Source organism: Hirundo rustica, chromosome 2, assembly GCF_015227805.2.
Source record: "Hirundo rustica isolate bHirRus1 chromosome 2, bHirRus1.pri.v3, whole genome shotgun sequence".
Classification (NCBI taxonomy): domain Eukaryota; kingdom Metazoa; phylum Chordata; class Aves; order Passeriformes; family Hirundinidae; genus Hirundo; species Hirundo rustica.
This window is the reverse complement of record NC_053451.1, coordinates 77,914,841-77,927,048: the sequence shown is the minus strand read 5'-3', so window position 1 is coordinate 77,927,048 and position 12,208 is coordinate 77,914,841.

Sequence of the window (12,208 nt, the reverse complement as noted above, 5' to 3'; positions counted from 1 at the left end):
TGTGGATGAGACTCCAAGAGCATGGCAGGACCCAGCAGCAGCATATTGCTGGGATAAGCAGGGGATTAGACAGCAGGGACCTGCAGTCACCTCACTACAGGCAACCGCATCCCCTCACCAAGCAGCCCACGAGTGTCCTTTGAAGATACCGCGTAAGCCAGTTTTCTTCTGGCATGTTATCTTCCTCTGGGATGACGTGCCTGTTTATCGAAAACATAGATTGTTTCCTAAATCCTTTCTAGCTCACTGCAAACAGCTTCACCTGATGTCTCAGCCCTTCACCCACTGGCTGCATGTGATTTTTCCCTTTCCAGCTTCTGCACAGCCCCCTCCTGCCCAGGATATAAAGGCTTGTTGTCATTTTTGCATTTAAGCAAGCTTTAGCTAAGAAGAGGTATCTGAGGCATGCATATACTGCTTTTTAATCCTTTACCTCCCACACATCCCTCTTTTCTTAAACCAAGCTGTTAATAAGAATACAGATTACTGTAGCCAGAATTTATAGTAAGAATTTGCAGTAGCGAAATATAAATTTGAAAAAGTGGCAGCAGCATGATCAAACCAAAGCTCTGTTCATAAACGTTTCTACAGTGTATATTTTCTACAGTTTGCCTACCACAGCTTATTGCCATAGATATAGTTTTAAATGAGTAGGCCTGTTTTTAAGGATTTCCTGCCTGACAACCATCAGAGACAGCATTTCGCATCTCAGTGCCATTAAGTCTGCAGTAACTGTGAGGTCCCAATGTGATTATCATATGTAAATGGGGAAAAAAAAAAAAAAAAAAGAAGAAGAAGAAGAAAAAATAGGCAAATCGCCCTGAGAATCCTGCTGAAAATGGAGAATGCAATTCTCCACATCCTACAGATTCACTTTAGGGAGGAATTGAGCAACAGTGTGTCCCCCGAAATGGCAAGCATAAGATGAAAAGGCAGAAAGAGTGCCTCTCCTTCTTTGTCAAGAAGAAAATTTTAACCCAGGTTTGAAAGATGAGTTCTGGTTGCTCCTGTCTTTTACTTCCCTTTCCCAGCTCCAATTCATGGTGGCACAAGTCCCACCAACAGTGTCAGACTGGTGCCCAGGCACTCCCAGGATGCTCCCAAGGCTCTGTGGACCTCCAATCTCCCTGCTGGGGGGGCTCAGGGTCAGATACTCAGGGCTTGGTCGGTGGAAAAGCACTCCATCATCACTGCATGTCTCTCAGAAGGAGCCTTCACCTCCCTCATTCTCCTCTCGGTGCAAGGCAGCGGCACAGCAGGAAGCCTGTCACTGCAGGCAGTGCCAGCCTCAGGGCACGGAGGGGCTTTCTGCACAGCCACACCATGGTGGCTCTGTATATCCTCTTGTGCCCAAATCTCATCCGCGATCACTTCAGGTCAACCTTTTCTCCTCACCCCAGAGGTGAGTGGGAGCCACACATCCTGGTGTGTACTGCCCCTGACAGCCACTGCACAGCTGGGCCAGGGGGGACCACACTGCAGTTTCCTCTTATTTCAGCGTAAAATAGCACAGAAGGTATCTTTCAACAATACTTGACCAGAGCTACATTTCCAAAGGTACCTTTCTGAGTCCATGGCTTACATATGTGTTATCCACTTGCCTCTCCCACCTTTGGCCAAACCTCATAATGGCTGCTGGTTTTGAGATGCTCTTGCACCCCTCCACTGCTCAGCCCACGAGTCATGTCTCTGCCTTCCCTTGTATGAAGTTGTACCAAAGGTTTATAGGCATTTTTCTTTGTAAATTTTTTACAGTTTGTACCCAGCATAAAAACTGACAATTAGGCACGTTTCAAAGGTGTAGTTTAGCCTAAGTACATTAGTCTCAGCTGATTGCAGCACCACTTCTTCAAAAAGCAGTAACTCATCACTAAAAAAGGCTTCTCCATTAGTAGCACTTATGCTAGTTGTGCATATTTAATATAAAATTGCCCATGAGTAAAATGGCCATTACACCTCTCAATTAAATTGACATACACAGGTTATGCAGCTCCCACATCACCTCTGTGCCCTCATCCATTGCTTGCTACAAACCTCCATAACACACAGCCTCTCCTGATGGTTTCCTCTGCAAGGGATGACGGGGAGGACATCCCAACACCCCCAGATTCCTACACCACGTGGCATTCAGCACATTTTCCCAATTCAGACTGGGAAATGAATCACGGCCAATGCAAGTGATAGCAAATGAAAGTAAAACTTATTAGTCATGTTTCTTGGAGAGGAGGAGTTTCACAGTGCCACAGTCTCACACTTCATAGCTAAGAAAGCATGAGGTGTCACAGCACAGTTATTCTTTAAAGATCTGTTTCAGTCAGTGGGTGACAATGCTTGTAAAGTCAGGGGAGACAAAGCAAGTTTCATTCCTGATTTCAGTGCCAGGGGTGCCGATCGCAATGTTTAGACAGCCTGTGACACTAGGAATTGACAGCCTGCCAATGGATGCTGCCACTCCTCCAGTCTCTGCAGACATGGGGCAGGTTGGTGGCTCTCAGGGGGGACGTCTGGGTCTCAGACAGGGCACAGTCTGTAGAGTGAGACCCTTGGAGCAGAGGAGCAAATGGAGAGCACGCCTGATGCTCTCAGCTACTCCGAGGGACTGTGAACACAGACACTTTTAATTGTTCCTGCTTTATCACCTGCTCTAAGGAAATCTGAACTCCTCAAATGCAGCAGCCCCACTATCATCTAGTCCAACTAGTTTTTCTGCTGGTTAGATGCCTGGCAGCAGAAGGAAGCTTTGCACTCTTTTCTTATCAAACACTTTCATGGGGTTTTGACCCAGACTCCTCCATCACTGCTGCTCTTTATATCTGTTGCTAAGCTATAGCTGCAGAAGCTCCAGAAAAGAGCTGAAATCTTTGCCCTCAATTGCTGTCCTCTTCAGAATAGGCACCCGCTCGCTGTAATGAACACACATTTTGGCTTTTTATCACAAACTACTGACTGCTCCCACAAAGCTGTTCAAGGTCTTGGGCAAACACGTCTGGTGTCTGCCAGCCTGCTGCTGCCAGACTTGGCAAACATATGAGGTGTTTTCTAATGGAGAATGCAGCTGGCTACATCTATACAAGTGGTCAGAACTAAGGCGTTCTTGATTTGTTAGTGTGCCCCCAGCATAGGTTTGACTTGGCTTTCCCTCAGACACTGCCTGGGGATAGTTTAGGGGCTGGCACATTACAGGGAAGGCTCCTAACAACTTGTGCAGGCAAACTTAACCTGGTTTGGGAGGAGGGAACAGTGTCTGGTAATGCAGCCACGAGTTGGTAACCCTGCCTCCCGCAGGGCTGAAGCACAAGCCATGGCACAGGTGTAATAAACGTGATAGACTAAATTTAGTAAATCAAAATTTAGAATTTTATTTTGAGACAAAACAACAGTCTCTGATAGCCACAATTAAAAGGACAGCGTCGAGCCCGGGATCGGCGCTGGGTGAACGCGGTAACACACTCTATCAGTATGTCACCCCCCAAGTTCACATTTTCGGTCTGAGGCGGTCCATTTTTATACACTGGTTCGCTGAGGAAAAATCGGGACTCCAAGACTCCCCCTTCCGAGGCAGCCTCATTAGATATTCATGGTCGGGTTCTGGTGGGGTTGAAAAGGATCTTCTCAGGAGAACGATGTCTTAATTGCTGTGTCCGGATACAGTGTAGAGATGTTAATGTTGGGCGGGGACGGATAAGATATCGATCAGATGTAATCATTTGGTTCTCCGGGTTCTCCATCTCCCTCTGCCGTCGTTTTGTTCTCTTCTAATGATTCCTGGCAGAAGTTTTCTTGTGTCCCTTTTCATGTAATTCTTGGCATAGTTTCCTCATGTCCCTCCCTTGCAATCTCTAGCAAAAGAATTCCTCGTGTCCCCTTTTGTGCTGTCTCAGTCCCAGTTAACCCGTGGTATACACAATTAGAATCTTACAGAGAATGAATTACATATTATAACATTTAACACGAATTAACTTTAAGACATATATCACACAGGCACTACAGGCAATATTTATGCCCACCAATCCTTCTCTTCTCCAACCATCTCAGGTCCTGTAATGAAACTTCAGCCTTGGACACAATGCTTTCCTCAGAGGAGTTATCCATCAAGCCCTCAGCCCTGAGTCTGAAGCTCAAAAAAGTAGGGAAGGGAGTTCCCCCTCAGCTTGTCAGAAATCATGAATAGAATATGCAGCCAAGTCCACTTACCATCATTTCAGCAGTGGGCTAATGAACTGAGCAGCCAGGCCAGGAATAACCACATGCAGGGCGCTGGCACTAGGGAAGACCTCTTTAGCTCTTGGGTGATGTATATGCAGCAACAGCATAGCCTCTGTGTGCCTGTGTTGAGCAATGCATTGACCACCTAACCATGTGAATAGCAGGACATCCTAGGTTTTAACTTCCTAATCTGTTGCTGTTCCCTGCACAGTTCTCCTTCAACAGGCTTTTCTCTCTTCAGACTTCTGGTCCCTAAAAACATGGCATTTCTTATTCCTTAAGGCAGGACCTACAGTAGCTAAAGAATTCAACTTGCTATTGTTCTCCCAGAAACATTCTTGATATTCATTGCTTGCTTGGAAGATGGCATGAATCTGATTGCTGATTTACAGGATAGAGCTTAAAAACAGTGTGGTATACCAAGAGAGTTGGAGAACAGGACACAAGGTCTCATTTCCAGTTTTTGTGAAAGGAAGAATTAAATACTCTGTTTTATCATAGCAGTTCTGACAAGGGCTCTTTTATGCTAAATAACAGCTTCTGTATTAACTCGAGCATAGGTTTTGGAGGTTCTAATCTTTATGCGGCTTCCACTTCAACAGATCAGAAACTGGAGTGAGCAATGTAGATTTAAAAAAACAAACCCTAACCGCATCTTACTCTACCATCCTGTCCTCATCTCCACAATGTTTTCTACTTACCACAAACTCCTCCAAATCCCACAGCCTTGTCCCCACAAGGTCTTCTTCCCAAGCACCCAGTCAGCAGAATCATTGGATGATGGACCTCTCCAGGCAGGATATGCAGTTCCATTGTATGAGACCTGCCTGGCCAGGACAAGCTCTCAGTACCAATGACAAATTTGTTTCTTCCTTTATTTAGTGGGTGGCTCAGGTTCAGCCAGCAGTGGGTTACAGAGGTGTGTTCTCAAGCATGGTTTTTGTGCCTCAACAGGGACCCAAAGATGGGGATTGTAACAGATAGCTCCACACAGTAAAGCTTCACCTAAGGTAAAGTGTGCAAGCACAAGACAAAATGATTCAGACCTTAATATGTGGTAGAGGAGGGGAAATCAACCATCTTCATATTCAAGACGATTTTCATGGAACAAGAAGTGATATTTTCATCCCTGTTTTTGAGGTCTGTCTCATGTCAAACTGATCCACCTGCAGGCCTCGTGCTTCAGGCATTGAAAAAATGCCTAAGTGTGAGAGCTGCATACCAAACACTGACCTTGAAATAGCAGATTGAGTGAAAGAAAACGTCTCTGAGTACTAGGTAATTGATTTAACTTTAAAGCAAACCAATATTAAATGTGAGATCTCTGTGGCAAAAGGAACATGAGGTCAAACCCAAAAAACCCTTCCCCATGGAGATGAACTGAAGAAGGTCAATCCAAACAAACCCAGAGACCTCAGCCAAATACTCTCCCTTGGAAACACAGGCACCTGACTTCTTTGTTGAGATATGAATATAAAAGGCTATCATCTCCTTCACAGTCTCCCAGCTCAGCTGAAATTGGAGCAGAGGAGGCTGCTTACCTGCTATTCATCCTTGTCCTCCCCCTTCAGCTCAACTCTGCCCTCAGCTGAACAGATGGGCATACCAGGCTCTTAGGAAGAAAGATCAGTAGGCTCAAACCTCCTTGGACCAGACGTATTTACAGGCTACCTTTATATTTTTTAATCTCATTTCCACTTCCATCATGTATGCATAGAGGTGCACAGCATCCACGCACACTTGCACAAGACTGGCAAAAGAGCACAGGGGCTGAAGCACTCTGGTGTGGCAGAGATGCGCCATTGGTGCTGGATGCCAAGGCACAGGGAAGGTAGAAGCTCTGAGCATTTTCCACTCATAGCATTTCAGACCAGCTGTGCCAGGGTTCAACGTTATGGGTCCCACTGAAGCCCTCTGTGCTCCACACCAACCCCTAATTCAGCACTCAGTGCCACTGAGGAGTTCAGCGTCAACTTTTAGACATTTCCTTGTGAATATCATGGAACCTGTTGTGTCAGTGGCTGGTAGCTATGGAAATATTCAATAGTTGACCAATACTACCTTGGCCATTGGCCTTTCCACAAGGTCTACTTCTCTGTGTTTAGGGTACAAAAGTCTACAAGGACATCAGTGACTCATCTCTCAGTCACACAACAACATCCATTAAAAATCCTACAACTGAAATCATGACTTTCATCTCCTTTACAAAAGATATTTATAAAGGGGGAAAAACCAAAAAAAGTAAAAGATGCTCTGCTATGGCATATTTCTAAAGAAAGCATGCAAAGTTTATTTCAGCTGAAGGCTTTACCTTGTTCCACTTGTCTCAGACAATCCACTAGGGACAGGACTTGCTGCCCCTGGGAGGCTCGTATCCACCTCGGGGACAGGAGAAGGGAAAACCGGGAGTGTTTTTCTTAAGCCCGGTGTCAGTAAGAAGCCTGGAGATCTTATGGAAGCCGAGTAATGAGCCTCTTCCCCTGGGTGTGGCTGCTCACAGCTGGCACTGATCCCATCAACCCAAACCTTGGAGTCTGCCTGCAAGAGAACGTGTTTTGTTTTCCCATACATAACCTTGTGGCCGTGGCCCTGATGACACCCAAATGTCTTTTTCTGTGCCAGGTTAGTTTGCCTCTGGCAGGAGATGTTGTGGCCCTGAGCCACACAAACAGCTGTAATTGCCCACTAAAATCCCCCACCGCAGGCAATGTCCCACTCTCCCCAGCCCACTGCGTTGCAAATGGGCTGTTAATGGCCCCTCTATCTACACAACAGCGAAACATTAGCATTACCCAAACAGAAAAGATAAACTCTGGGAGTTTGCCAAAGACTTAATTAATAAGCCAAACTTCTTTCCCTCCTCACTGAGATCTCAGTGTTGTCAGGAGGGCATCCAGGAATTCTCTCCGTTTATTGGAATTAATTTACTTCTTCCCCCAAATGACAACCGCAGTTTGGTTACAGCAGTCAGTCTCACACTAATTTATTTGTTCTGTGAGTACCTTTCAGTACCCACAGAAGTTATCAAATTAAAAATTGTCAGTTTCTGTAATGGTCTGACCTTTTCAATCTGACAAGGTTCAAAGTGTGGCTCAACAGGTCCGAAAGGATAGCTGCCAAGAGCAGCTGCCCACAGTGGAACATCAATGTAAATGTTCCAGCAGGTAAATAGTCACTGGGAGAGCTTGAGAAAATATCTTGCTGGGTGAGCAAGAAGAAAAGGTGTCATGTGTAGAATGAATTGAAAAGGATATAGCATTTTAGTGATATATCCTAGGGAAAAGACAGAGCTCAGGTATCTATCTAATCAAACTCAGACACTGAAAGGTAATATACCTCCATACTCTGAATTCAAACAAGGGGAATAACCAAAAATCCAAACTTGCTTAACCAGAAGCTATTAACCCTTTATTGCCTGCTTTTCTTTTTCGTAAATGTATTTATTCACCAGTTATCTTTAGCAAACTTAGACTTCATCAATGCTGAGAGCCATTGTGACACAGTCCATACAAATGTACCCTTGGAGACTGGCAGGGCTTGTGCTTGCTGTGATCTTGCTGCTTGAAAAGACAGCCACAGTGTTCCCTCTCCCCCTGCTCCCTTGATGCCTCTAAAGGGAGGAAATGATGCCTTAAGTTTTAGCTTTCATATTTGCAGATTCTGCGCTGCCTAGGAGTGTAGATCTGAGTCTCATATGAAGTGTCAGTAAGCTCTTCACAGAGTGGGCAGACAAAACAAATCCTTTTCCTGCTGAGGACCAAGGACAACTTTCAGCCCAACAGCACAAACAACGGTGAATTGAAGAGAGAAACGAGAAGGATGAGACCTCACAACCTGAAGCTGTAATTGGACAATTAAACCCCAGTATGCAAAAGGACCAAAACTTATAAATATGTAGGATCTCATAACCTGAAGCTGTAATTGGACAATTAAACCCCAGTATGCAAAAGGACCAAAACTTATAAATATGTAGGATCTCATAACTGGTCAGCCATTTTGTCACCAATTTGGGTCCACCCTGGGTGTAGCCCTGGTCAGGCCCTGTCCTGCCCAAGGTGGACCCTGGAGGCCTTTCAATAAACATCTACTGTATTCTCTAGCTCTGTCCAGTCTCTGTTTCAGGTCAGCCATCCCAAGGCATCACCCTCATGTCAGGTACTTGAGCATCCTCAGATGGGGTGGGGGTCAGCTTGAGCCCCTTCTCCATATCTTTCAATGTTTGGCATCTACACAATGGACACATGGCTGCTGGCCCTGGTGTGTGGGAGGCTGTGGGTCAGAGACAGGCAGGGCAGAGCAAACCAGGCCTCATCCCTGTTAGAGGGGTTCAAGCACAATATAAATATACCCCAATGACCCAATCCTCTTTCGTCTGACAGATGTGAGAACTTTACGCAGTGCCAAGGCTTACGTGGCGGCAGAATCAGTGCTGGGTTTCAGCCAGGCAGATGCAGTAAATCAAAGCAGGGAAGGATGAGAACTAGCTAAAGGAGCGTCTCATGATGTACACCTTGGCCTGTTTGCTGTCATTAGCTCTAACAGGGAATTGCTGGAAGGGTCTGGGATTTTGTTTCTCTGTTTGTTTGCAGTCCTTGAAAGCACCATATGGGATTCCTGTGACTCCCAGAGACACAAGACCTCTGACGTAAGCCTACCAACACATAGTGGTGTCTAATTTGCTAATGGTCTTCCCACTAATGATGCAGATTTAAAGCAATAGCTGACAAGTCCTTGTCCAGAGGAACTGTTACAGCTCTCACAAGCCGGCAGGGCACAGAGACCAAATCTGGGGGAAGAATCAATGCAAAGGCTCCTGATACTCATATAACTGTAGCAATGATGGGGTTACTGCACATGGTTCTTTGGGATTTATCTCACATCTGTGATGAGCAGGGAAAAAGAGATAGTGTCTGTCTTGCTTTTTCAAAGTCCTTGATACACTTCTCAGGGACTAAAGGTTTTCTTTTGGCCTCCTGGCATGGCAGTTACCACAGAGTTTAAACAGTAATTGCTCCATGGGATGCTCTCTGCATCAACAGAGAGCAGCTTTGGTCCCTTGGATTTTATTTTTTTAATCAGAGATTCAGCAATATCCATGAGGCAAAGTTGAAAGCTACATGACCATGCACTCCAATTACATTATTTCTTACAGCAGTGGGGGTCTTCACAGTTTTAGGTATTTGAACACAGATTTGGGGAAATTTAACAATGTTTGCCAGAAAAGGGAGGGCATTGAGAAGAGAGGATGAGCAGACAGCTTACTGGTTAATTACAGCTTAGAAAATATCATTCCTGGTCTCTGAGGTTACTCTGCTTTGATTACTGTACTTCAAGACTGTGTCACTGGTTCTACAGACCTCTCAGAAAACATAGGAAGCCAGTAATAGATGACACCAGGCCTCCAGCCATTCCTGCTGCCTACCTGGCTTTTTACCTCCATGTGGTTTAAAGTACTGAGTACATTTAACCTTTGTTTACTGCAAATGCTCCCTTCATGAAGACTGATTCTGCCTGCCCCCTGTGCATTTGACCTGGTAATGTAAGCCCCTCTTGGCTTCCCTCCTCTCTGCCTTGTGTCACTGTAACTTCCTTCCCAAAAGCAGCTCCAGAGCCCTTTTGTTCTCTCTGCTGGGCTTGCTGCCCTCTGATGTAAAGTCAAAGCAGAAAGCGGGCAGCTTGCAGGGAGGGTCTATGGTAATTACAAGCATGTGAATGATACATGGCCCAAAGAGGTTTTTAGTGTGCAGGCGAGAACATGGAAAAATGTCCCAGGGTGGCAATTTTCTTTCCAATAATGAAGTTGCATGGGGGCAGATGTGGTCAGATGTGGTCTAGGTTTGGGAGGTCTTGCTTTACCAGGGTTTCAGTTTCATTCTGAGTTCTCAGTGATACCTTGGGGTACTCTCCAAAAGATCTCCAAGTTATTCCCATGATTGACAGTGCACAGGCATGTATGATTTCTTTTCCATGCTCACCCGACTCCTCAAAGACACCTCCCCATGGACGGGCAAGAAGGTTCCCTGAGTTTGAGGCAGGTTTTCTTCCTTACAGCGGATTGACAGTCTTGAATTAACTCTCCACTGAGAAGGAAAGTTAGATAATATTGCTGCAGACCTCAAGTCATCACCAGCCTGAAGTTGCTTACCTGGAAGTTTAGTAAGAGGCAAAGTTCTGCACTAGATGCATGAAGTAACTACAATTCAAAATTCCCGCTGGGAGGAAGGACCCCCCTTGACCCTCCTACCCAACTCCAAAGTCACACCATACTGATGGGCAGGCAGCTTTTAAAAGAGAAATGCCTGCTTTAGGCGAGAGTATATCGATATTCACCACATCCTCAGCCTTGGCACGGGAATGCATCTCCTCACACTGCTGTATTATTTATAGGTTAGGCCAAACACTGGGATATTGAAGTAAGGCTACAAGACATTTTAAGTTTCAGAAAAAGCTCATAAATAAGAAGTTAAGTCTTATATTTTAAGAAAAAACATTAAAGTTCCTGTCCTTGAGCTTTACAGGAAAAAGCTGAAGAATCTATTAATCTGAGTCTTCCCCAGCTCACCTCTGTTGTAAGCCAACTTGATCCCATGACCACCCTGCCAGCAGAGGGGAACCAGGTAGCTGCTGCCTCTGCAGTGGAAATGGTAAAGGAAGAAGGACGATTTACACAAAAAAGTCCAGCTCTCTCTGCAACAGCTCCTTCTCCCAGCCTTCTCCTGCTCACCTCCGTTTCCTACCACTCTCCAGTAGCTGACTGCAAGGAGAAAGGCATCCACCTCTCTTTCTCACGCTATTTTCCTCCTCCTAATCTGTCAGTTTATAAAACCATGTTCTGCTCAGGATGAAGGCTTGCTTCCAAGAAATGAGTAACTGGAGTTATTTACTTCACAATGGCATTGGCATCTCTGAGCACAAACCCTGGGTCAGCTGCATGCTCCGAAAGAAAGCACACCACAGACCCAGACCAGGCTGTAGCAAGGTATCGTGGTTGATCCCATTTTTTATGGCTTCTAGAGCAGGTGCCTCCTCACTTTTGTATCCTATTGCAGACACTAGAGAGCTAACCAAGCCTGAATTCCTGCATGCTATTGAAATATAAGCGTTAAATCATTATAATTATACCTTTTTAGCACCTGTTAGGATGGCAAGTTTGATTTTTGAGCTTCCAAACCAAAACACAATTAATGAGATTTTTGCAGTAGTAAAAATGCCTCCCCTCTTATTGACAGTCTCTGCATGTAGCTCAGCCTTGCTTCCTACTGTGCGCAAATAATAATGTGGCTATCCCTGCATTTTTGCTATAATTTGTAAATGCAGTGGGAGCAAACGAAATCAGAAAAGGAAGTTTATAGCACTTTACATTTTTCTACATAAGGTTTCATGCTGCTTTATACACTGTTCATCACATTTCTGTACTTTATTTGCTGTGAGTTATCTGAAATTCTTTGTCTTATCTGATTTATGATTTAAGATTCTGACCTTTTCAGCTCTCTGTAATTTCACTGCCAGCTCACTCAATATGCCTTTGTTTATAGCCTTACAGCAGGGAGACCAAGAGATGATGGGGGTTGCTTATGCACTGGAAAGACAGAAATTTCCATTTACTAAAAATCTGTGTGTGAAAGAGGGAAGCAGAGACATAATTTCGAAAGTTTTTATAGAATCTGGAAATACAGATGAGAAAGGGGATTAGACATCCTTTCAAACAGGACTTTCTGCTAAAAGAACGAATGCAGAAGCAATACCTTTCTGTTAATGGCAACCTGTGAGAAAAGCAATTTCAACACTAATAAAACCTGATTTTTCAGCTCCATGGTGAGAGCAGCAGAATGGCAGCACACATCTCAGCACTTTCATCAGAATGGTTGGGAAGGCAAATGAAGCCTTTATATCTGCTACTGGGATGTTATATCAGCTTGCCTCAAGTTCTGCTCCCCCGCTGCCTAGGCAGGTTGCAGAACAAGCTCTAGGGATGCTAATTTGTGCTGGAGAATAGCTGCTA